Source organism: Bos javanicus, chromosome 8 (assembly GCF_032452875.1).
Source record: "Bos javanicus breed banteng chromosome 8, ARS-OSU_banteng_1.0, whole genome shotgun sequence".
NCBI classification, from domain to species: domain Eukaryota; kingdom Metazoa; phylum Chordata; class Mammalia; order Artiodactyla; family Bovidae; genus Bos; species Bos javanicus.
The window spans coordinates 10,041,431-10,062,639 of NC_083875.1; the positions used below are offsets into that span (position 1 = coordinate 10,041,431).

The following is a 21,209-nucleotide window of genomic DNA, read 5'->3' on the forward strand; positions in this document are numbered from 1 at the left end:
ACATTAGCAACCTCCAACGATGAGAGCTGGGGCTTTCCCAGGTGGCACAGTGGTGAAGAATCCACCTCCCAATGCAGGAGACGTGGGTTTGATTCATGGATCAGGAAGATCCCCTGGAGGAGGGCAAGGCAGCCAACTCTAGTATTCCTGCCTGGGAAATCCCATGGACAGAGGAGCCTGATGGGCTAGTCTATGGGGTCACACAGAGGCGAGCACAGCTAAGTGACTGTGTGCACACAGACACACACACAGTATGTCAGCCATGAAGTTCTGATGAACACACACACACACACACATACACATGGTATGTCAGCCATGACGATCTGACAAATGCTGTCTCTCTCTCTCTTTCACACACACACTGTGTCAGCCACGAAGTTCTGATGAACACATGCGTGCACACACACACAGTATATCAGCCATGATGATCTGACGGATTCCCTCTCAAAGGTATTAGCAGGCGCAGCGTTAGTCATACAGCCTGTTCCTGTGAGCTCTGTGAAGTCACAGCTCTCAGACAGATGCCTTGCCCGAAAGCTTCCCATGAGACCAGTGGAGCAGGATTCAGGACCCTCTGTTAGAATTACGTGGCAGAGTCTGAATTCAGGTCTGCCTAGAGTCCTAAGCAGAGAACCCCAGACTAATGGCACAAGATGCCAGGGTTGCTAGGGCCTTAAATTTTATCTCTCAAGAATGGAGGTACCTCTGTGAGATTTCTAGTCAGTGTGCAGAGTTTTAACATGGCACATTTTACTAGTTAAAAATTATTTCTGACATTCTGTGTGCTGATTAATGAACTCTGGAGTGTTGTTCAGAAGAAAAGATAGCCAGACCTGTTTTTGCATGAACCCATTTGGCTATCTGATAAAGTTTGTAGACCTTTCTCAGCATAATCTTTCAAAAGCATAAAATGCAAAGGATTACAAAAGAAGCCAAGTATAATGAAATACAGTTTCCAGAATATTTTTAAAGACGTGTAGTGCAGTAATAGGTGCTTCTTTATTACTGTATTGACTATGAAGATCTAGTGTTGGGAATAATTCATTTCAAAGTTGTGATGAATATAAATACAACAGTTGTATTGATAAAATAGCTGTAATGTTTGTTGGTGACAAAATCACTGCTAATTCTGTAATTTATTGCCTATATTAATAACTGAGGGTAATGGCTAAATTGCTGTTAGATAGTAAAACATGAAAGCATAACTTTTTCCCCCAACCATTTTTGCAGATGCCCATTCATTCTATCAGGGTTAAGAATCCCTACTCTAGAGTGTGGGTTTTAAAAATAATTATTTATTTTTAATTGATGGTTACAGTATTGGTTTGATTTCTGTCATACATCAGCATGAATTAATCATAGGTGTACATATGTCCCCTCCCTCTGGAGTGTGCATTTTTGATTAGAATCTTCTGTCACGTGATGAAGCCTGGAGTGTATATTTGTGATTAGGATACCGAATGTCAAGAAATTACCCCTACATGTGGATTAAAACTTAACACTCGCCTTTATTGCTATTTTTTCTTTTTAAAAATCATTAGTAGGGAGAATGAGACTGTACAAATAACAAATGCAGTGTGTGGAAGTTCCCTAGGAGAGAGCTATGAAGTGCTATGGGACTATTCAGAAGTATTTTCAAATAAAGACAAGAGAATCTTAATAAAGACAACATGATAAGACGATCTAGACAGACACGAATGCAGTGTTAGGAAGAAGTTGGGGGGAGGAGGAGTGAAAGTTGCAAGTACTATAATTTATGAAGGTTGAAAAAGACATCGCAGAAAAACATGATTAGGACTTTCTTCTGTCTGGCTCAAAAATAAAGATATTTCAGATACAAAGAATAGCATGACGGTTGGCATGGACGGTGGGAGAGCCTGGAAGGTTCTTCCACACATGAGTGACATAATTGTTCAGTCACGGTTTTCAGCACTTTATACATGTTATTTAATCCTCACAGCAGTCTTATTATTATTTGCATTTTTTTTTCGGATGGAGAAACAGGCATGGAGAGATTAAGAATCTTGCTCAGAGTCAAAACTAGGCCTTGTTTGGCTCCACTGGACTCAAAATGACTCAGTATGAGATTACACTGATGACTGTGGAGGGTAGATTAGGCAGGAATGCAAAGGGAGATTGGAAAATCAGGTCAGAGATTATTAAAGTGATGTGGCAAGAGATGCTAAAGGTGGCCTGAACACTGAGTGTTGAGAACAGATGAAAAGAGTTTTCGTCTTGGAAATCTGCACATTGATGTTTTCCAGTGAGACAACACCCACAAAATAGGAAATGAAAGTCTAGTGTTTCTGAGTGGAGATTTTCCCCAGCCAGTTTAAATATGTACTTGGCTGAATGAATGCTTGTGTTACCAGTTCTCTCCTGAGTGCAGAATATTCATTACTGGCAGGATTTTCCTATAATCACCAGTTAGCATTTACAGTGAGCACCCCCGTAGCCACTTGCCTGCCTAGGATCACCAGGGGAACAGTTTGCCAGTATTAGATTGTGTGGTGACTAAGCTTGCAGGTGTAAAAGGTACCAACGCCTTGTCAGAGCAGGGGAAACATTCAGAACCTGGCCTATTTGCTAACATTTCGAGAAAACTCAGAGAAGTGGGAGGAAAAGCTTTAGATCAAGGGCTGACTAACCACTCATTCAGGGTCTGGAGTAGGGTTGTTTCATCTTGGAGGTGAAATCCAGCAAACACCCCCTCAGTCCTGACTTTGCTAAGCCCTGCAAAAGAGGTTTCTGGCAGCTTAGTGAGTTCTCCATTACACAGATTCAACAGGACTCCAAAAATGTGAACTTCCATGGATAAATAACCAGGGTCCATAGTTCTCCACGTAATAGATCATCAGAGCTATATGAGAGTTTATAAAACATAACTAATCCACGTTCAGCATTTACAGAGAGGCAGAGTCGATTGGTTCCTGGACTCAAAGCTTTCCATTGGCCGAGTCCACATTCAGCTCCTCACTGATTGGACAGACGTTCCCTAGGAGCCTATGGGCGGGCTTCTTTCACGCACATAATCCTTCTAGCCCTTTCTTCATTTTTGCAGGCACAGGAGATATCTTTAACTTCAACTCCCTGATATTCCTGTCAGAAATATCGTTGATTTGTTTTTATTCTGCCGTAAAGCAATGAGAATTTTCGGGTCATCCAATATAAAGTGTTAACATTTTCAGCCTCATAGTCACTGAAATATGTGCTCTTCTACCTTCCCATTTTTTGTTTCCATATTTTTATTTTTCACTTTCTTGTTGACAGACTAATGGTGTGATTTAAGCTAAGGTTTCTTAATATAGAACTTCTGTTTAATTGTTAATTGTAGTTATCAAATTATAGGTTTTCAGGCTGGAAAATAGAAACAATTCTGTTTTATTCTTAATACTCATCCCTAGGACAAGGCATTCATTGGAAGGCAAAGTACTTTCAAACAGCCAAAGCAGGAAAATAGGAATTTTTTTTTTTTTTTAGGATATAGTGGCTAAATGCACAGATAAAAATTTTATGCTGTTTTCTCTCCTTACTGAATCTTTATTGAATAAGGTAGCTGAAATCTACTTTTTAAAATTGAAGTATAATTGATGTCCAGTGTAATGTTAATTTCTGCTCTACAGCAGAGTGACTCAGTTATACATGTGTATACATTCTTTTTGATATTTGTTACATTATGGTTTATCCCTGTACATTGACTTACGGTTTCCTGTGCTGTACAGGAGGATCTTGTTTATCCATTCTGTACATGATAGTTTGCATTTACTAACCCCCAAATTCCCAGTCCATGCCTCCTCTCCTCTCCTCCCGCTGACAGTCACAAGTCTGTGTTCTGTGTCGGTGAATCTGTTCCTGCTTCACAGATAGATTCATCTGTGTCATTTTAGATTCCACATACAAGTGATATCGTAACGATACGTCTTTCTCTTTCTGACTTAGTTCACTTCGTATGATAATCTCTGTGTCCATCCATGTTTCTGCAAATGGCATTATTTTGTTCTTTTTTATGAGTCAGTAGTGTTCCATTGTGTTTATGTATCCATTCAACTGTTGATGGACATTTAGGTTGTTTCCATGTCTTGGTTGTTTTGAATAGTGCTATGATCAGAAATCTGTGGATCAAATTATAGCTTCATGCTGTGAACATAGGAGTGCATGTATCTTTGTGAATTATAGTTTTGTCTGGATTTATGCCCAGGAGTGGAATTTCTGGATCATATGGTAGCTATTTTTAGTTTTCTGAGGAACCTCTATACTGTTTTCTATTGGGGCTGCACCAACTTACATTCTCACCAGTGGTGTAGGAAGGTTCCCTTTTCTCCACATACCCTCCAGCATTTGTTATTTGTAGACTTTTTAGCAGTGTCCATTCTGACCAGTGTGAGATGGTGGTGGTTGTTCAGTAGCCAAGTCATGTCCAGCTCTTCATGACTGTGTAGACTGCAGCATACCAGGCTTCCTTGTCTATCACCATCTCCTGGAGTTTGCTCAGGTTTCATGTCCTTTGCATCGGTGATGCCATCCAACTATCCTATCCTCTGTCGCCCTCTTCTCCTTCTGCCTTTAGTCTTTCCCAGCATCAGAGTCTTTTCCAACAGTCAGTTCTTCACTCAGGTGGCCAAAGTATTGGAGCTTCAGCTTCAGTCCTTCCAGTGAACATTCAGAGTTGATTTCCTTTAGGCTTGACTGGTTTGATCTCCTTGCAGTCCAAGGAGTCTTCTCCAAGACCACAGTTCAAAAGCATCGATTTTTTGGCACTCAGCTTTCTCTGTAGTCCAGCTCTCACAACCATCCGTGAGTACTGGAAAGACCATATCCTTGACTACATATAGACCTTTGTCGGCAAAGTGAGGTCTTGGCTTTTTAACACACTGTCTAGGTTTGTCGTATCTTTTCCTGCATTTCTCTAATAATTAGCAAATTGAGCATCCTCAGAGTTTGGTATGGGGGGTTCTCTAACCCCACATGGACCAAGGGATGGCTGTACTCTTTCATTAAATATGTAGGAAGAGTCAGATCTTGATTTTAAAAGGTTAATGGACTTTTTTCTCATTCGTATGTAATTATTAAAAGAAAGCTTAACATACCAATTTAATATACATGTTAACCCACGGAATACCATTTCTTCATCATTCTCCTTGTTTTGTAAATAATTTCTAGTTTAGTTACACATTAAATTTTATTATTAAAAATAAGTTAATGAGAAGCAACATATTGATCCATCTTTTATCTGTTTTAAATTACTAGATGTATATAATTTAAATACTTGTTTAATTACTTTCAGTAATCTATCTTACAAAATGTATTCTGTAATATAGGCCTCCTTGAAATGAATGTTAACACTTTTATTAGAATTTAAAAATGAAGTCAGGTTGTTTTGTATGGAGAATGTGTTTGACTTACTTGATTAATGATAATAAGATAATCAAGATTTGATAAGATATGTAGGATACTGATTTAATAATTAAGTCCCATTCTAGTTATAGTGCAGACTTTTCCATAAATTGAATCAGCTAAATGTGTAGCTTCAGTGTTTTGATGAAAATGTATTGAAAGCACATTGTAAGATGAAATAATTTTGCCAAATAGTATTCTTTTGTCAGAGGTATAATGAAGTTAACAAGATTTGATTTGTTTCCATCCTTTCTGAGTTTTAGAGGTTAAGCAAAGTTCCGATAAGTGAAACAATAGCAGGTGTGATTAACTTGAGAGGTTATGGTAAAGTCTTTGGCCTCTATCCAGGAAACTGAGAAAATGAATGCTCTGTGACCTGGCTTACAGTTCCTTTTGCCAGTCCAGTTTTTGCTTTCAGGAGACCTAATCGATTCATTAGCTTATAGATCCTTAAAAATAATATTTGATATTAGATCATTCTGCTTTTTTTTTTTTTTTTGCTGTGTACCATGGCAGGAGTGTGAAGATTTGAGTGACGTTACTGTAACAAACCTCCTTCCAATTCAGTCCTCTTGCATATTTTAGCAGGATTTTCAGTGCTTTGCGTCTGTGCTCAGTCTCTTCCGACTCTGACCCCATGGACTGTAGCCCGCCAGGCTCCTCTGTCTATGGGATTTCCCAGGCAAAAATGCAGGAGTGGGTTGCCATTTCCTACTCCAGGGGATCTTCCGACCCAGCAAGCAAACCCTCGTCTCTTGTTTTCTCCTGCACTGGCAGGCAGCTTCTATACCACTGGCGCCATCTGGGAAGCCCTTTCAGTGCTTTACTTCTGTACAAAAGAAAATAGGAGTACCATTAATGCTCAGTGCCAACTCATTTCAGTAGTAAGTTATAGTAATCCATGGACTTGTTTCATTATAAGATGCTTTTCCATTACAGTTTTTACTTTATTGTGTTTATCAAATTTTGTAATATATTTATTTTGTTCTAGTCATTTATGTGCTACTAATAATTGTATTGATAGCTCAATGCAGAAGAGTAACCAGAGAAATTTAAAGTTTTAATTTATATAGATATTTTTGCAGAAACACATGATAGAGGGTTAACAGAAGACTTTACATTAGGATAAAATGTTTTGTGCAAACTATCAGTAGAATGGAATTTGGAGACCAAGTGTTTCTTTTTCATTGCCTTCAAATTTTCAAGTCAGTTCAGATGTTGGGTAGATGACGTCACTTCACTGGGTGACTTGATGGGAAAGAAGTAAAGGTATGAAATTATTGGCTATTAAAGAAAAGTTTTTTCATTTAAAAAACAGTGGATTGTATCAACAATAAAATATCATTATTTAAATTTATATAAATTTATGGTAGTTGGATTCCAGTGGATAAAGTTAGGAAATTCTATTTAAAAATATAAAAATTCAGGAATTCTTTGCAACTATTTAAATCCATTTTTGAATAACTTTATATGACAATTCAAATATACGAGGAGGTTTTTTTGGGGGGTTCAGTTCAGTGGCTTAGTCGTGTCTGACTCTTTGCGACCCCATGAATCGCAGCATGCCAGGCCTCCCTGTCCATCACCAACTCCTGGAGTTCACTGAGACTCATGTCCATTGAGTCAGTGATGCCATCCAGTCATCTCATCCTCTGTCGTCCCCTTCTCCTCCTACCCCAGTCTCTCCCAGCATCAGAGTCTTCTCCAATGAGTCAACTCTTCGCATGAGATGGCCAAAGAACTGGAGTTTGAGCTTTAGCATCATTCCTTCCAAAGAAATCCCAGGGCTGATCTCCTTCAGAATGAACTGGTTGGATCTCCTTGCAGTCCAAGGGACTCTCAAGAGTCTTCTCCAACACCACAGTTCAAAAGCATTAATTCTTCGGCGCTCAGCCTTCTTCACAGTCCAACTCTCACATCCATACATGACTACAGGAAAAACCATAGCCTTGACTAGACGAACCTTTGTTGGCAAAGTAGTGTCTCTGCTTTTGAATATGCTATCTAGGTTGGACATAACTTTCCTTCCAAGGAGTAAGCGTCTTTTTTGGGGGGTACATGATCAAAAAAATTTTTGAAGACTATTCCAGGTATGAGTATACCTAGATTTATTAATCTTAGGCATATATTCATTGACTCTCTGAAGAAGATTTTAGCTTAAGATGTACCAGCTTTTTACCTCTTCTCCTACTGTTTGATTTTTATATTTAATTTCTTCTACCATCATTTCAGGCTGCCTGGCTAGCTCAATAGGTAGAGCATGGGACTCTTAATCCCAGGGTCATGGGTTTGAGCCCCACCTTGGGCGTATGCCCAAAGAATCTGCCTGCAATGCAGGAGACCTGGGTTCAGTCCTTGGGTCGGGAGGATCCCCTGAAGAAGGAAATAGCTATTTCCTTCAGTATTTCAGGAAATACTTCAGGAGTGAAGTATTTCCTTCACTCCAGTATTCTTGCCTGGTGAATTGCATGCACAAGGAGCCTGGTGGGCTACAGTCCATGGGGTTGCAAAGAGTTGGACACAACTGAGTGACTAACACTTTCACCCTTTCATAGTCATTTCTCTGGTGTTTTTACAGAATATATTAACTTGTACTTTCAACGTTGTCTCTTCATTCCTTGTTTACCAAGAAGAGATCCTGTCCTTCCCCCTTTCTATGTTATGTCCTCTTAGAGCCCACTTGCTTTATTCATAAGTTGACATTATTATATACATATATATATGTGTGTGTATCCATCCATCTTTCACTGGCTTCTCTGCCCATCCATCCGTCCATCTATCCCTCTGTCTCAGTGCTAGACCAAATGATGTGTTAGATTTCCTGTCTTTCTCTGGGATTGTTATCACAACTGGTTCATAGGCTGTTTGATGGGGTTGTTCTAGCATAAAGTTAAAACAAATTTCTCTTTTTCTTAAATTCAGTCAGTTGCATCAGATTGTACCACATTTTAAACCATGACTCTCTTGAGTAAGCTTTTTATTTTTCCTGTGGTTTTGTTTACTTTTAAACTGTCTTTGGTGATTTAGTCGCTAAGTTGTGTCCAATTCTTGTGATCCTATGGACTGTAGCCCGCTAGGCTCCTCTGTCCATGGAGTGAGTTCCATTTCCTTCTCCAGGGGATCTTCTGACCTAGGGATCAAACCCAAGTCTCCTGCATTGCAGGTGGATTCTTTTACCCCTGAGCCACCAGGGACGCCCCAATTCTGTCTTCAGCATATTCTTAAGTTTTTCCCTTTCAGATCTTTAGCTATATGATTCTATTAATTTCCTCCAAAGATCTTTGTCTCTGAGCCTTCTGTCTTAGTTACTCTCTAGATAACTGTTACCTGAAATTCAGTGGGGAAGAATTAACATTTTCTGGCTCGTTTACATTTTTAGATCATGGTTTCTTAAGGAAACTGATAGTTTAGAGTCTAATGTGTAACAGTAAAGGAAGGACAAAACGTTGACAGAGAATATACATAGGAAAAGTAGTATCTGGAGATGTGAGGGGAGGCTTTGAAGAGTAAAAGTGAAGTCGCTCAGTCATGTCCGACTCCTGGCGACACTGAACTGTAGCCCGCCAGGTTCCTCCGTCTATGGGATTTTCCAGGCAAGAATACTGGAGTGGGGTGCCGTTTCCTGCTCCAGGGGATCTTCCTGACCCAGGGATTGAACTCAGATCTCCTTCATTGCAGACAGACTCTTTACCATCTGAGCCACCAGGGAATCCCTGGAGAGGGATTATTTATCAGGAGAGATTTTATTTTAGACAGGATATAGTGATGGTTAACCTAACTCCTAGTCTGTCATTTCAGTAGACATTCATTGGATACCTACAATCTGAAAGGGCTAAATTTAAGCGTTGAGATGAGAAGATGAAGGAGCTGGGTGGAGGCCAGGGTGGAGGCCTCTGGCTACTGGTGTACCTGTAAACAGTTCATACGATGTAGTGCCTGTTAGAAGGAAGCATATTCAAGGAATTCTGGGAACCTTGTGTTTTCATCTTTAATTTCTGTAATTCTCTTATGCCTTCTGATAAGCATGATATAACTGTGCTCATAATGTCCCAAGACACAAGGGTATTTTAGATAGGAAACAGGTTTATGAACATCAGTGGGGATTCAGTTGTTACCCAAAAGAGAGAGGGAACAGGAAGAGATGATATTAAAAAATGCCAACGAACTTTACCATCTATTTTTAATGAGCGAGAGATTCGAATAATACAGCAAAGTACAATGAGCCATCTTGGGGGGATGTGTCTTGACAGCCCTCCGCCCTGGAAAAAAAAAATCATACTATTGCAAGTGAATTTTTGATAGATGGAAGATCTTAAAACTAGGCACTTAGTGCCTTATCGCCTCTGGACCAGCTCTTACTCTGGAGTTTTTTCCAAACTAGTTCACCGAGGAGAAGAATAAGACCTTTGCACCATCTTGCCTCCGTAGCCAAAAGGCATTCATCATCTCCTGCTTTTGCAATCTCTCTGTTGAGATTTTAGGAAATCCATACACAATATCCCCTCTTCACTTGGTACTTATTCTGTGCCAGGTCCTGTTCTAATCCCCATAGCGATCCCTGACATCGGTTCTCTTACTGTCTGCGTTTTACAGATAAGGCAAACTGGAGCACAGACTGGTTGGCTAAGTTTCTCAAGTCATGTAGTACACGGTGCAGTCAGGATTCAAAATCAAGCAATTTGATTCCCGAGCCCAGTCTCTTTACCACTGTAAACTATGAAAGGTATGAAGAAATACTGACTTAAACTTGTAGAATGCTTAAAAAATTTTTGGCAGTTTCAGCAGTTTTACACAAGCACATTTCTTAGGCAGGTCTCTCTCTCAGCTCTCTGGGAAACGGAAATACCGGTTAATACGTGGACGTGTTGTCCTGTGTTGCTGACACACTTATGTATGGAGGTGAGTGAACAAAAGTAACGTGCAGGCATCCCTCCTGTACACAGTTTCTCTTCCTGGTGTGTGCAGAGTGAGTTTTAAACTTCAGTTCATATCCTCATTTACGGTTTTATTTCCAGGAGTCTAAATTTGCATTCAGAAGCTTCCAGTGCTTTTTTCTTTGTCCTTCAAACTAATGCATTTTAAGATTGCCGCTGCTTTCTTTAAGACAGTTTAGTTCAGTTAAGAATACCCTAAATTCTGAAGCCATACTGCTTCTTAAGAGTTAGTTGGTTATATCTTGGAATATGAGATAACCAAAGGATGTAGGTGTGTTCTTTTCTAAGCCATTTCCCATGTTGTGAGTCATCCTTCTACCCCACTCTGTGTTGTACAAAAAGTGCTGTATTTGCCTGTTTGTTAGGTAGGCTTGACAAGTCTTCTGTACCTGCACCCCCTTGCAAATGTGCAACTTAGTCTCCTGGGACTACAACATATTTCCTTAAGGTTTGTTTGCCTATTCAGGAAACCAGACTTCATGAAGGAGAGAAGAACAGAAACAAAGCCTTGAAAAAACAATGCAGAGAAGGTTGAGCCATGAAAGAAGATTCAGGATTGATCTCACGTGACCTACATGTTTTTGATTGTGTCACTTCAGTGGAATATTGCTTCTGCTTTGGTTTGAATCTTTAATTGTTGACTTGAGCAAGCAGCTTGATCTTGCTGAGCCTGTTTCCTCACTTGTAAAATGAGGATAATGGAACCTATTCTTTAGGGTTGTTGTGGAGATTAAAGAAAATAATACGTGGAATGCAGTGTGGACCTGATAAGAGCACAAACCTGTATTGAATCTAGATCTGAACCCACGTCTGTCTAGTTCCCAAGCCACGTTCTTTCCATACCACATAGGATATTGCCCGGTGGCCTGAAGCAGATTATGTGGGTGATTGCCTGGTTCCTGAAGTAGCAGAGAGGTTTGATGAGGTTAAGTGACCACTGGGATCACAAAGCTAAAGCAGGGCAGAATGAAAACTGAATGAAGGGTTTCTACTTGCTAGTGTCTACAACATCATGCCATGGAGACAGCATCTTCCATATGATCTGTTATCTTATCAACTATATTGCAAGCTTCTTAGGGATTTCAGCTCTGAAGTCCTTGGTGCCATCCAGTTATAAGCCTGGAATAGTTAGACGCTCAAGGCTTAATGCAGTAAGGATGACTTGGGCACAATGACTCCCGTGTATGTTTTGAATCATTCAGTGTGGACATTAGAAATTAAATAAAATTTACTAAAATTTTTACATACTGAGCTTGATCCAAAAAAGACAGACCTAAATTTCAGATGGGCAGTTTTGCACATATGGGTCATAAAACAAATAGCAAATATGAAGTTAAATTGATGCTGAGCATATGACCCAGCAGTTTTACTCTTAGGTGTCCAAGAAAGAGAAAAATTAATGTCTCCACAAAACCTATGAAGAAAATCAAAAGTGGTTAAAGAGGTAAAAGCAGTGAACGAAGTAATAATTAGAAATGGTCCAGAGGAATAAGCAGGAATGAAAAGGCAACCGTGTGCATTTGACCAGGAGTTTGTCATTTCTTAGACGAGTCTAAGAATAGGGAGAGAGACTGGATTGTGAGAATTCTTCTGTTCTTTTGAGTGAAATATAAACACATGTTAAGACTGTCAACCTCTTTGGTCATTGTGGACATACAAATTAATATCAGCAAGATGCCACATCACATTCACTTGAACAGCTGTAAATGTGAAGCAGACACTGCTAAGAGATGGCGAAGGTGTGGGGCACCTGTGGCTCTGACTTGCTGCTGGTGGGCATGTAACCTGCTGCACACACTTAGGAAAAAGGCGTGATTCTTTCCTGTAAAGACAGATACACACCTACCCTACAGGGCAGCAGTTCTTTGGTTAGGTGTCTATACTTGCATAGATTTGTAGAAATGAAAGTAAACGTCTGTACAAAGACTTGTTCTTGAATGTTCATAGCGGCTCTGTTCATCGTAGCCCTAAACTGGAAACAATCTGAAATGCCTGTCCACTGCCAGGAATAAAAAGGAACAGGGAACTGATAAATGATGAACCTCACAGCATGCCCGAGTTTGGGAGTTCCCTGGTGGTCCAGTGGTCAGGACTCTGCTTCCACTGCAGGGGCACGGGTTCAATCCTTGGTCAGGGAAGTAAAATGCTGCATGCTGCACAGCGCCCCCAACAAACAAATGAACAAAATCACGCCTGAGTGATAGATACTGGATGCAAAAGACCACATATTGTATAATTTCATTTATATGAAATGTTCACAAAAGAAGGACTGAAAGCAGATATAGTTGTTAAGTGGTTGCTAAGGGCTGGGCAAAGGACTTGGGATTGAGTACAGCCAGGCTTGAGGAAACTTTCCAGAGTGACAGAGTTGTTCTTAAAGTAGATTGGGGTGGGGGGCTCACAACCCTGTACCTTTCCTAAAAGTCAGTGAATTGCTCCCTTAGAATGGATGACTTTATGGTATATAAATTATGATGTCAACAAAACTGTTAAAACTACATAGATATGTAGAATATATTAGATCTTAAAAACTGTTGCATTTTTAAAAGACAATAGCATTGGTAACTCTTAAGAAAATGCCAAGGTTTAACTGAACTCTCCCTTCTCTGCCATTTATTAGTACTTAACTCCTCATCCAATCTTCCTTTAGCCGCCAGTTGAGAGCCAATTTCTCCTGCTATTAACCAGTTGGCTAGTTCAAGAAACGCGGGTTACTGTGCTGATGCATGTGGTTTAAGGAGTTCTTGCTGTCTAATGGGATTTCTGGCTTTTGCTGGTCCAGGCATATTTGGTTCCTCAAAATATCTATGTCTACAGCTTCTTTTCTTGAGCTGTGCTGTGCGACATGTGGGATCATAGTCTCCCAACCAGGGATCGAACCCCACACCCCCTGCATTGGAAGCACAAAGTCTTAACCGCTGGACCACCGGGGAAGGCCCATACAGCTTCCTTCTTAGGCTGTGAAGTGTTAGCACTGCATGCTGGTGGCCTCAACTTATGCTTTAATTCTTAATCCTGTTCCAGCTTCCACATCCTCACCCTTTTCTTCAAGATCAAGGCTTTTGTTAATTCATTTTACCTTCCCTATTATTCCTTTGCCTATTAAAATCAACAGTGACAAGCATGGAAATGATGGAAGCATGGTTTATTTTGGGTGACATAAAGCATTTCTTTTGGGAAATGTTATGAGGTAAACAAACACAATTCCTGCTTCCAAAAAAAGCAAAAGGCTACATAATTGTACACTGAAGAATAGGTGTCTTTTTTTCCTTTGAATTTCAGGCTTTACTTTTAGTGAAAAAAAAAAGGGGGGGTAGACTATTTGTATCTGTGACATGTAGCAGTTAAAGTCAAGTTAAGTTTTGGGAGAAGAGATGAATATTAATACTGTAATTAAACGATTGAAATACAGTTTCAAATTTGACTTGAAAGCTTACGGTGAAAGTACTCTATTCATCCTGTGACGTTTACTTTTGTAATTTTCTAAGTTATAGCCAAATATCGTATTTCTTATTGCTTTATTCTCTGGCATTTAGCATTATTTTAATATTTAATGATGTCTTCAGCACTTCCCTCTGAGGGTGCCCTGCATGAAGTTTCTTTTAATGAAGAACAGGAGTGTTGTGGTTCGTTAGTGATGTTCACCGTGTGCTTGACCTGGGAAAGTGGCTGGTTGAGTGCCTTGAATTTGCCACCAGAAGCTTGAATGTGTGCTTTGAAGCAGGCAGACACCAGTGTGAATCTTAATTCCATTTCCACTGGCTGTGTTAATTTCTGAATGCTGAGTAACTCAGATGTAACATGAGGATGTCTCATAGGATTGCTGTGATGAAAATAAAGTACTTAATGTAGGGCTTGGTGCTCAGTTATCATTCCATAAGAAAAAACTCTGTGAAGCTTGTGTCTACATGATTCCATGTCCGAACAGTCCAATTGAATGAGGGTATTGCCCCACTTCTCGTTGGTGTGAGCAAGACCTAGGAAACTCCTTGTGAGTTATTTACCCCTGGATCAGTTGGATCTTGGCTTGCTGTTGAGCTTTGTTAGATCAGGGCCAGAAGAGTCCTTATTGTAGGGCAAGTGTAGCACACTACTCCTGGAGAAGGCAATGGCACCCCACTCCAGTACTCTTGCCTGGAAAATCCCATGGACGGAGGAGCCTGGTAGGCTGCAGTCCATGGGGTCGCTAAGAGTCGGACACGACTGAGCGACTTCACTTTCACTTTTCACTTTCATGCATTGGAGAAGGAAATGGCAACCCACTCCAGTGTTCTTGCCTGGAAAATCCCAGGGACGGGGGAGCCTGGTGGGCTGCCGTCTATGGGGTCGCACAGAGTCGGACACGACTGAAGCGACTTAGCAGCAGCAGCACTACTCCTCAACTGACCTTTCTGGGCTCTAAACCCAATGCCTCCTGGTGTTCAAGAAGATCTTTCCATTGTGGCTGGTTGTACCTCTTCTCTGAGCCCTGAAGACTGTTCAGTGTACAGCAGCTTCTCCCACAGTAGTTATTTCCTGGATGGTTTTATGGCCCTTTGGGGCCTTACCTTCTGTATGTGCCGTTTAGCACTGAGTCAAACATGGAAGGAAACTCCTTGCAGATTTCTAGAATTCTTCCTCTGGGTTGCTTCCTTTTCTCTGGCCAGCAAATTCCCACTGCCTTAGCTCTTCAGTCTCCACCATCTCCGCTCAGGCCACCATGTCCTGCCTTGGGTTTCCTCTTGGTGTCCCAAGCATCTGTAGGTAGGAAGCCTGGGCAGCTGTAGGGCCCAGCTCACTTGCTGTCCTTCTCTCTGAGTTATTCCCCCACACTGCCTCTTATCCATTGTCTGAAAACATTTGCTCCGCGTCTTTTGTGCAGTTTTCTTGTCTATGGCATGAAAGGTAGAGCCAGTTATTCTGTCACGGCTAGAGTTTTGGACTTACGTCGAGCACTGATCCTATAGCAGACAGCTTGGTGGCTCAGATGGGAAGGAGTCCGCCTGCAATGCAGGAGACCTGGGTTCAATGCCTGGGTCAGGAAGATCCCCTGGAGAAGGGAATGGCCACCTACTCCAGTATTGTTGCCTGGAGAATTCCATGGACAGAGGAGCCTGGTGGGCTACAGTCCATGGGATTGTGAAAACACGACTGAGGACAAGGAAAAAGATCACTTGCATTTTTTTATTTTGAATCACCATTGTCAGAAAAAGTCTCAGGGGTCCATTTTAATAAATATCTTAAGACCAAATGTTTCCTTTTCAGTTCTCAGTTGTTTAGTAGCTAAGTCATGTCTGACTCTTGGGATCCCATGGATTGTAGCCCACCAGGCTCCTCTGTCCGTGGGATTTCCCAGGCAAGAATACTGGAGTGGTTTGCTATTTCTGACTCAGGGATCAAACTCGAATCTCTTGTGTCTCCTGCATTGGTAGGTCGATTCTCTACTGTGCCTTCTGGGAAGCACATAACTCCTCTTTTTAAAAAGTGAGATGTAATTGATTTTTACCATTATATTAAGTTTCAGAACATTATATTAAGTTTCATCATGATTTGATGTTTGTATATATTGCAAATTGATCACCACAATAAATCGTTAAAACTACATCCATCACCACACATAGTTACAATTTTGCATGTGTGTGTGTGAGATGAGAACTTTTAAGATCTATTCTTTTAGCAAATTTCAAATATATAGTACTCTGTGTCTTGATTACACTTCTTATTCATTCCTTGGTCCACTGTAGTCTGAAATACTGATCCCACTGCTTCCTGGCTCTCACAGGGCAGGTCAGGTCAGTGATCCTTTAAGTGCTGACCCTGGATCCTTTTCAGCTCCACCAGCTAAGACAGAGCAGATGCGAGGCTTATCACCTAGATACCCACCCAAAGCTTGTAACGAATCTTGCTGATGAGCTGTAAGGAAACAGAAGTGACTTGGAGTGTCTTGTGAGCTATGTTATATCCCACTCAGGGTTTCCTCTGTTGTTGTTGTTCAGTTGCCAAGTCCTGTCCGACTCTTCTTGACCCCGTGAACTGCAGCACACCAAGCTTCCCTGTCCCTCACCCTCTCCCGGACTTTGCCCGAGTTCATGTCCATGGAGTCTGTGATGCCATCCAATCATCTCATCCTCTGTCGTCCCCTTCTCCTCCTACCTTCAATCTTTCCCAGCATCAGGATGTTTTCCAATGAGTTGGCTCTTCACATTAGGTGGCCAAAGTACTGAAGCTTCAGCATCAATCCTTTCAACGAATATTTAGGGTTGATAATCACGATGGTGTGATCACTCATCTGGAGCCAGACATCCTGGAATGGGAAGTCAGGTGGGCCTTAGGAAGCATCACTACGAACAAAACTAGTGGAGGTGATGGAATTCCAGGTGAGCTATTTCAGATCCTGAAAGATGATGCTGTGAAAGTGCTGCACTCAATATGCCAGCAAATTTGCAAAACTCAGCAGTGGCCATAGGACTGGAAAAGGTCAGTTTTCATTCCAATCCCAAAGAAAGGCAATGCCAAAGAATGCTCAAACTACCGCACAATTGCACTCATCTCACAGGTCGCACAGAGTTGGACACGACTGAAGTGACGTGGCAGCAGCAGCAGCACACGCTAGTAAAGTAATGCTCAAAATTCTCCAAGTTAGGCTTCAGTAATACGTGAACTGTGAACTTCCAAATGTTCAAGCTGGATTTAGAAAAGGCAAAGGAACCAGAGATCACATTGCCAACATCCATTGGATCATTGAAAAAGCAAAAGAGTTCCAGAAAAACATCATCTTCTGTTTTATTGACTATGCCAAAGCCTTTGACTGTGTGGATCACAGCAAACTGAGCCACCTGGCAGCCCTCATAACTTCACATTAGTTACAGTATTAGGTCTGTAGGCTCCAGTCTCATCTGTGGAGAGAAGCCTGGCTTCTATTTTGTTCTGTTTCTAGAAGCATTTTTGCTTTTGTTTCAAGTATATTCTGAGTAGTTGCTGTGTATTTGTATGTTAGTCGCTCAGTCATGTCCGACTCTTTGTGACCCCATGGGGTATAGTCCACCAGGCTCCCCTGTCCATGGAGTTCTCCAGGCAAGAGTACTAGAGTGGGTTGCCATTCCCTTCTCCAGGGATCTTCCAGACCTAGGGATTGAACCCCAATCTCCTGCATTGGAGGCAGATTCTTTACTGTCTGAGCCACCAGGGAATCTGGTGCTAAATGGAATTCTAATTACTAGTCTAAAAGGTATATTACTGTATATGTCTAATAGTTAAGACTTTTTGGGTGAGTGTCAGGAATTACAGAGAGCCTGGGACAGGGTAAATCAGGAGCTAACTTAGCTACTGAGCAATTGAGACAAGCTCATCTGCTGCTGCTAAGTCACTTCAGTCATGTCCGACTCTGTGTGACCCCATAGACGGCAGCCCACCAGGCTCCCGTCCCTGGGATTCTCCAGGCAAGAACACTGGAGTGGGTTGCCATTTCCTTCTTCAGTGCATGAAAGTGAAAAGTGAAAGTGAAGTCGCTCAGTCATGTCCGACTCTTCGCCTCCTCATGGACTGTAGCCTACCAGGCTCCTCGGTCCATGGGATTTCCCAGGCAAGAGTACTGGAGTGGGGTGCCATTGCCTTCTCCGGACAAGCTCATCACGTCTTGGTCAATTCCAGTAAGCGCTGTGGAATGCCTACTTAACGTCAGGTGCTGGGGAAGTGGAGGAGAATGAAACTGCTCTTTGCTCTCTGGAGCTTAAAGTCCAGGAGGAGGCAACACAGCCATAGTACTTGCTGAGAAAAAGAAGGCCTAAGAGATGTGATAGTTCCTAAAAGAGGACAGAGAAGGTGACTGTTTTCTGAAGGACAGGAAGGTTATCACTAGGGCAAAAAGCGGGAGAGGTACACAGGTAGCCAAAAGTAAAATGTCACCAGCCTGCAGGACCGACAGCTACAAGCGAAGCGAGTAGTAGTTGGGGGAGGACAGGTGGGAAAAGGTGATGTTGTGAAGAGCTTTTCTTGCTTACAGCTTTCTCCCCCTTTTTCACTTTATTTTTTTCATAGTACTTATTACACATTCATTCATTCATTCTGTTGTAAAAGAATTTAAGCTCTTAGCATTTAAAAAAAAATTAATTTGTTTTAATTGGAGGCTAATTACTTTACAATATTGTGGTGGCTCTTGCCATCCATTGACATGAATCAGCCACGGGTGCATGTACCCCTTCCCCCCATCCTGAACCCCCCTCCCACCTCCCCCTCTATTCTTCCCCTCTGGGTTGTCCCAGAGCCTATTTTACAGAGTGAAGTTAAGTCAGAAAGAGAAACACCAGTACAGTACATTAGCGCAAATGTATGGAATTTAGAAAGACGGTAACGATGATCCTATATGTAGGACAGCAAAAGAAACACAAATGTAAAGAAAAAGCTCTTAGGATTTTTTAAAAAACCTCTTGGCCCCTGTATGTGGGATCTGAGTTCCCCAATCAGAGATTGAGCCTGCACCCCATACATTGGCAGTATTTAGCTGGAGATGCTTAGAAATTGAATTTGCACATAAGGAAGTTAAGTCTATAAGGAAGTTAAAGAAATGTTTGCTAAGCAGTGAGTTTGGGGAGTAATTATAGTAATGGGTTAGAAATTTTAGTTTTTCTCAACCCGCTGGCTGACTTGAATCTCAGATTAACATTGAGGTTAATCTGAGAACTGTGGATCAACCTCACAGCAATGACGGACCTAACATTCTTGATGCAGGAATGTAGGTGCACCAGTATTTTGTGTTTCTTTCCCCCCCTTGAAGCCCCCAGGCTTTCCAACTTTTAAGTCTGAATTGTAGACCTACCACTGCTTATAGTGAAGACAGGAACTTCACCTTAAGCTCTGTTTCATAGCTACTGTTGGCTCAGTGGTAAAGAATCCACCTGCCAATGCAGGAGATGTGGGTTTGATCTCTGGGTTGAGAAGATCTCCTGGAGAGGGAATGGCAGCCCACTGCAGTATTCTTGCCTGGAAAATCCCATGGACAGAGGGGCCTGGCTGGCTACAATCCATGGGTCACAATGACTTAGTGACATGACTTAGTGACTAAACAGCAACAATTGTTCCAGGTGACATTTGCGTTTAGGATTCCTTTTTGGGATTTGATACTTAGGATTCTTTGTTGGGATATTAAAGGGGACTGTATTCTTTACTAGGGTGGGGAGAATCTGTAGGGTAGTCCTCATCAGATTGTGGTGGCCCTTGATTTTAGGTTCTTGGGATTAGATTTGGAAACATTGTCTTTAGTGGTATGAATTTGTAGGTCTCTGTTTTCTTTGAGTGTGAAGAAAACCCTCTTCTGCTTTCTTCATGCTGCTGCTGCTAAGTCACTTCAGTCGTGTCCGACTCTGTGTGACCCCATAGACGGCAGCCCACCAGGCTCCCCTGTCCCTGGGATTCTTCAGGCAAGAACACTGGAGTGGGTTGCCATTTCCTTCTCCAGTGCATGAAAGTGAAAGTGAAGTCGCTCAGTCATGTCCGACTCTTAGTGACCCATGGACTGCAGCCTACCAGGCTCCTCGGTCCATGGGATTTTCCAAGTAAGAGTACTGGAGTGGGGTGCCATTGCTTTCTTCACAGCAGGAATTTAAAACTCAGCCATGTGGAAGGCACAGCAGTTCAGGTCTAGCCAGGGGCTGCATGTGCACATTTAGGCCTAGCGTTTCCACATCTTCTGAATTTTCAGAAGGATTCTAATGTGAAATCTTCTGATTTTCTGTTTTTGGTCAGTATTGTGAGGATTAAGTAAAATATAGCTGTGAGCTGTACTGCCTGTGAACACTGAGTATGTGCCCTCTGGTTTGGAGCCTGACATATGGCTCTGGGTCTGAAAGGGTAAGAGAACTGGAGAGTTAATTTCATACTCAGTAAAAAAAAAAAAAAAAAAATTTTTTCCAGAGAAATCTAATCACATTAATCCATTCAGGGAAACTAGAGATATATAGACTCATAAAATTGAAAACCAGCGATAACCAAAAATACTGAAAGAAAGAAAAATTTATAAGCATTTTCTTGGAATGAGTGCTTCAATAATCTATCCTAATCTCTGTGTACACCTTGATGTTATTTTCGCATCTAATTTTTACAATGAATGTGTATTTCTCTGTTAACATAGCATGTGAAATGTATTTTATTAAACCCACAAATGAATCAGGATTAATATAATTCTTTGGTCAGATTTTAAAATTTCTTGTAGTAAAAGTGGGCAGTGAATTAAAATTTACTAGTGTGTTTGACAGATGAGAAGAAGCAGGTGATTTGCAAATGATTAATTAATAGTGTATTCTTTGGTGCAATTTCAATATATGGTAATTTGAAATTATGGAATTTATTAACTTGAGTTTTCATCTCTCTAAAGTTCTGTGATTGGGAAATATGCCACTTGTGCTTCAGTGACTGTGTTCTTGGAATGTCCCTCTGTTCTCAACCAAGTACAGTTTGTGTGGGTGGAAGATTTTAATAGACAATTGTCAAAACTGTCTTTTCTCTAGATTTAAAGACGTTTCTCTGAGGATGTATATTAGAGGTTGTGACTTGAATGCGCTTCCTGTCTCTTAGGCGCCCCCTCTCCCCCACCTTCTGGGATACTCGGGGCCACTCATTTCTGACCTTTCCTTGTCTTCAGTGAATGTGCTTTCTGTGTTTGTGTAATATGTTTCATGTATAATTATCTCCTAGTTTCATTGAAGATAGGATTTGTTTCTTGTTTCCTTTTTTGTTTGGGGGATGATTTTAGGGAGCCTGGATGGTGGTGGAAATGTTTTTATTCTATCAGGAGTATTGTGAGTGAGAGTAACATGAGTGACTTGACTTAGATTGGATGTTTAGGAAAGATACATGTAGAGAAATGATAAGCTAAGAAATGACAAATGAGTTTAGCCTCAAGATTTC

The 21,209-nt window shown here is 41.2% G+C and overlaps 1 protein-coding gene and 1 non-coding gene across 4 annotated transcripts in view; both read left to right on the top strand.

Annotated features, from left to right (window-relative positions):
- Positions 1-21,209, top strand: part of KIF13B (kinesin family member 13B) — a 211,804-nt gene that overhangs the window by 47,161 nt on the left and 143,434 nt on the right. The window lies entirely within an intron of this gene.
- TRNAK-CUU (transfer RNA lysine (anticodon CUU)) lies at positions 7,630-7,702 on the top strand. The gene has a single exon. It is a non-coding gene; the product is annotated as a tRNA-Lys (tRNA).